The sequence below is a fragment of the Schistocerca serialis genome, chromosome 3 (assembly GCF_023864345.2).
Source record: "Schistocerca serialis cubense isolate TAMUIC-IGC-003099 chromosome 3, iqSchSeri2.2, whole genome shotgun sequence".
NCBI classification, from domain to species: Eukaryota; Metazoa; Arthropoda; class Insecta; order Orthoptera; family Acrididae; genus Schistocerca; species Schistocerca serialis.
This window is the reverse complement of record NC_064640.1, coordinates 89,710,129-89,715,261: the sequence shown is the minus strand read 5'-3', so window position 1 is coordinate 89,715,261 and position 5,133 is coordinate 89,710,129. Positions and strand designations below refer to the sequence as shown.

Below are 5,133 nucleotides of genomic sequence, written 5' to 3'. Positions count from 1 at the left end.
ATTCGATGTTTAATGTAGGATTACTTTAAGCTTCGGAAAGATGTCCATTCAATTCATTCCTCACAACGCTTCCATTGCTATCGTCCTGAATACCGTTCGATTGCACAAGAGCAATGCCTCCTCGTGCCGCGTATGACTATTTTTCTCTACATCAATTGAATATAATTGTCGACTATGCATTGATTGTTCTGTTCGAACCAACTATCGCACACAACTGTCTGTTCTTGTATAGGAACTCGGTAGCAGGTCAGCAGCAGAACAATCCGCCGAAAGGAGATACGGCGGGTTTCATGGTTGCACTGCTACCTAAAGGTCACTGGTCACAAGAAGAAATGCGCGACGTCGCTTAAATTCGTGAAAAACGCTGACATTTGTCCGTGAAGCAGTGAAAGAAGGTTTTATGTAGCGACGAGTCACAGGATAAGATGTGGCGCTAACGTAAGATCTACGTGTAAGGACTTTGTGGATGCTTTGCCTCTTTCCCCCGATTTGAGGAAGGTTCAGTACTTTTGGTCGATGGCAAATGGAACACAGAGGTGTATGAAATCATTTGAGGCATTTTTGTTTTACTTTTCCTGTTGTGGGAAAAGTTTGGACCTGGATATTGTGTCTGTTCGCATGATAATGCTCACGCCCACAAATCGAGAACCGTTGCGTTGTGTCTGGGTGAGAATCAGTTCGATTCACTGGACTGGTCTGTCCAAAGTCCCGCCCCAAATCCCAGCAAATATTTGGGATGCAGCAGAGCGTCATTTGCATTCCAGACCATTTTCTCGAAACTTAACAACAGTTAATATTATGAATGTCGTGCTCCAATGTAAGTAAATAATTCACAAAGAAACTCATTACTGTCTACCATACCTACTAATTGTTTCATTTCACTACCGGTGCAACATAGCACTGTTAAAATACAAAACAGGTACAAATGTAAATGCTTGGCACGTGAACTGGAAGCCATGTCAATATTTCCCCTTACTTCCTGTCGCTACATTGCAACATGAAACTGTTTTCTTCAGAGACTTGTTCAATAATGGTATCACATACGTTATTCTTAACGAGGAATATGCTAATAAGGTCGATTGTAAAAAGAAAATTTTTTGATGCACAGAGCTACTGCATTTTTTGGCATGACAACCTACTTCACTATACTCCCCCATGTGTCATACGTTTGGAGATAGGGTGTAATCCTGTTGTGTATGCGATAAGTAAATTTTGTAAAATGTTACACAATTGCAATCGTGGCCGGTTGTTTCATAATTGCATTACTTGCATATGTAGATACACACTTTTTATCATCGATGTATTTATAGATCACTTATGTATACGAGTTATTTTATGTAGATCAGTTGTATTTTAATGGCTTTATAGGTGTTTTACGGTAAGTGCCAGAAGGTCAGCATATCACCCAACAAGATTTGCCGTTATAGCAAAATGAAAATATCAGTCGTGATTGAGTTATCTGTTACAGTTATTTTTAAGTTTTACGCTTTTGACGAACATCAACGTGTCAGTGGCTCAGTGCTACCGGTGGCGTAACTCAGCACGTTCGGTCAGGGGGCTCGCCATTCTCTGGAGGAAAAAAAGTGTTAAAGTGCCAGACTGCAAATCCAAAGATCACCGGTTCGATTGACGGTCACTGTTAGGTTTTTAATGTCACTTATCATATATTTGACCTCTGTCAAAACCTGTTAATATGAAAAATGCTGAGATACACCGCCGTTTGGAGTCCTCGCTATACCGGCTGGTAAGTCAGTTCAGAAGTCGAAGGAAGGCAATGCCGTACGACCTCCAATAGGATCATGTCTAGCAAACTACTGTGATGTTCAAATCAATCTTCGAGTTGATGACAACTTTACTTTAAAAGGATCTACCTGCCCTCGAATTCCACTGCAGATATAGCTGCATCGACGGACGAAATAAACAAATGTCATTTTTACTAAAACTTTTTAATATTTTCTTTGTTCTAGAACGATGAATCAACAGCTCGCCAGTAACCATAAAACATTTAAGAACAGCGTAAAGAATTTAATGGTGACCAACTCATTCTACTCCAGTGATGACTTTCTTATTAGGACTAATTAATGTACTTATTATTAATTATATCACATAACGTGACTGCTCACTCCGGCAAGCCTTCAATACAGTAATGCAATCCTTACAAATAAGCCTTGTAAACTGTTTTTGTTGTTAAGGATACTTGGCTGCGTAGTTTTTCAGTTATCTTATGTACAGGGTGTACATAAAGTTCGGGAACACTTTCTATTCTTTATTGCACAAGAACCAAACATTGTACAGATACCATACATTGTCATTTTGAAGAGAACCCTGAAAGTTTTTTTTCATGTATATTGGCACAGCGTAGTTTGGTAATTTGCCGATAGTCAGTGCTAGTCGCAAACATGTCGAGTTCAGGTGCGGAGCGAGCTTTCTGTGTATTGGAGTTCGACAAAAACGAGTGTGCTACAGCTGTTCAACGGATGTTTAGAACGAAGTAAGGTAAGAATCCACCAATAAGGAAGTCCATTTACCACTGGCACACCAAATTCGTTACGACGAGTTGCTTGTGCCCGGTAAAGAGAAGCGGACGTCCCAGTCTGAGTGAAGTGAATGTGGAGCGCGTGCGAGAGACATTCATAAGGAGTCCAAAGAAATCGGTGCGTCGTGCATCCCGTGAACTCCAAATGGCTCCAATGACAGTGTGGAAAGTCCTGCGACAGAAGCTGTCTATGAAACCATTCAAATTGGAGCTAGTGCAGAAGCTCAATGACGATGGCAAAGACAAGCGTTTTGAGTTATGTTCGCCGTTTCAACAATTGAATAAGGATGGGGATGGCACTGTTGATCTCTTAATTTTTAGCGACGAAGCCACTTTTCACATTAATGGGAAAGTAAACAGGCATAATTGTCGAATCTGGGGTACAAAGCATCCACACGAACACGATGAATTTGAACATAATTCCCCAAAAGTAAATATTTTTTTATGCCTTGTCACGTCGAAAACTGTACGGGCCATTCTTCTTCGCCGAGAGACTGTCACTGGATTTTCCTTCTTGGACATGTTGCAGCAATGGGTGATGCCTCAAATGCAATTGGACTCTCCGTTCATCTTTCAGCAGGATGGGGCTTCACACCATTTTCATGGTGAATTTCGTGGGTATCTGAACAAGGAGCTGCCGCATCGATGGCTCGGCCGTGCTACAGAAGCGGACAGCTGCTTCATGAAATGGCCTCGCCGATCACCAGATCTCACTCCGCGTGACCTTTTTCTGTGGGAACACATTAAAGATCTGGTGTATGTACCGCCTCTACCACGTGATGTAGCAGAGCTCCGGGAGAGAATACGGGACTGCCACGGTCGACAATGCTATGCTGGGACGGGTATGGCAGGAATTCGAATACCGTTTTGACGTCTGCCGTGTCACTCATGGTTCGCATATCGAATGTTTGTAAAATAAAAAAATAAAAAAAACTTTCAGAGTTTCCTTTCAAACTGCAATATGTATGAAATCTGGACAATGTTTAGTTCTTGTGCAATAAATGATTGAAAGTGTTCCCTGACTTTATGTACATTGAAATATTTGTGCTAAGCTTTTTAATTAACGTATAAATGAATAAATATAAATTTTGTCTTATTTCTAATCCTTGTAGACCATATAACTTAGGACACGTGGAAGGAATAATAATATATAAGTTACTTTGTAACTATGCATTATTTAATTTTGTTTTTATGAAATGTTCCACATCTTCGGTGATCTCTTCACTATAGGTTTGTGGAACGAACATCGTATCTAATGCGATAAACTCTTGCACCACACCATAACGAATGTTACTGGTAAGTAAGAATTTCACGCCAACTTGTGCGGTCACATAATGTTACTACTTACGCCTGTTTTTAATTGTAACCTATGATCATAATTTGTACACTATAAGATTGCAATGTATCACAATTACAATTGTATTTAATGTCCACTGTATGTTGGATACCTGAAGATGTTCGTGTTGTGGTAACAGATACTAGAATAAAACTACAGTATCTATAGCATGTGCGGTGGACCGGAAGTAGTTCATTTATAAGTTAATTTTAAGTTATTTCAATAATTATCTTCTTGATCTCTGGATGACAATTCAGGAAATTTTTCTCCATTGGAAACACTGCAACAGCATTTAGCCTTTCAGAATTCACGATGCTACATAGAAAAGTTTTTATTCTTTTCATTGTCGAGAAGGAGCGTTCTGCCTCTGATGTAGTCATGGAAACTGTCAAGAGGATTTTTACAGTTTCTTAATGTCACTAAGAGTAACGCTAGATCATTTTCCAAGATAAATTTCAGGAGCTCATTTAATTTACAGTATTCATGAATAACTGACCCACAATACATTACTTTTAAGTCAGTTTCAAGCTTTCTTTGTCAACCATGAGACTTGCATCAGTGGTGAGCATTATATCTTGTGTAGGATGTTGATTCTTTAAACTATTGAAGCATTTCTTGTTGAACAATGTAGGAGTTACTAAGTATTTGGTGGAAGAATATCTGTCCGTTATATCAACAAAAATAAAGTCTCACACTTTTTGAACTTCTGTCATGAATGTCTATCAAGAATTCTCACAGTATTTTGAGACTCTTAATTAAAAAAAAACAGTTTTTAAATTAGCTTTAAACACACTAATTTCTTGATATTGCACTTGGTTGTAAATTATTTCAACATAAGGCAAAAATGTGATGAGAAAGCTCTTACCAAAACTTGAAATTATCATCAATCAGTAATTTTAAAACTTTTGTTACTCCTTCATTGGTTGATCTGCATTTGATATTGACTGAATTTCAGTAAGGCAGATTTTTAAAGGTTGCAGATTTTCGTGAACTCTGTTTATGGTCCGTGTGCTGAAGTATCACCTTGTAGAGCGTGGATGTAGAATGCTGATATCCATATGTTTCTTGAAAATGGACACATGTTGCGGTGATATTGAGAAGAATGTTGGAATAGTCAGAATAATAAGAGAAAAATAGTCTTGTGTTTCGTGTAATACTTGCTGCATTTCTCATTATTAAATTAAGTTGTTGTGCACTGCAGTAAATGATATGCGTATTACGATAAACTGCTTTTATTGTTACTTGAACTGCTACTTTTTTT

The 5,133-nt window shown here is 38.6% G+C and overlaps 1 pseudogene; it reads right to left on the bottom strand.

Annotated features, from left to right (window-relative positions):
- Window positions 1–4,081: 4,081 nt before the first annotated feature.
- Window positions 4,082–4,930, bottom strand: LOC126470697 (uncharacterized; annotated as a pseudogene).
- Window positions 4,931–5,133: the final 203 nt, after the last annotated feature.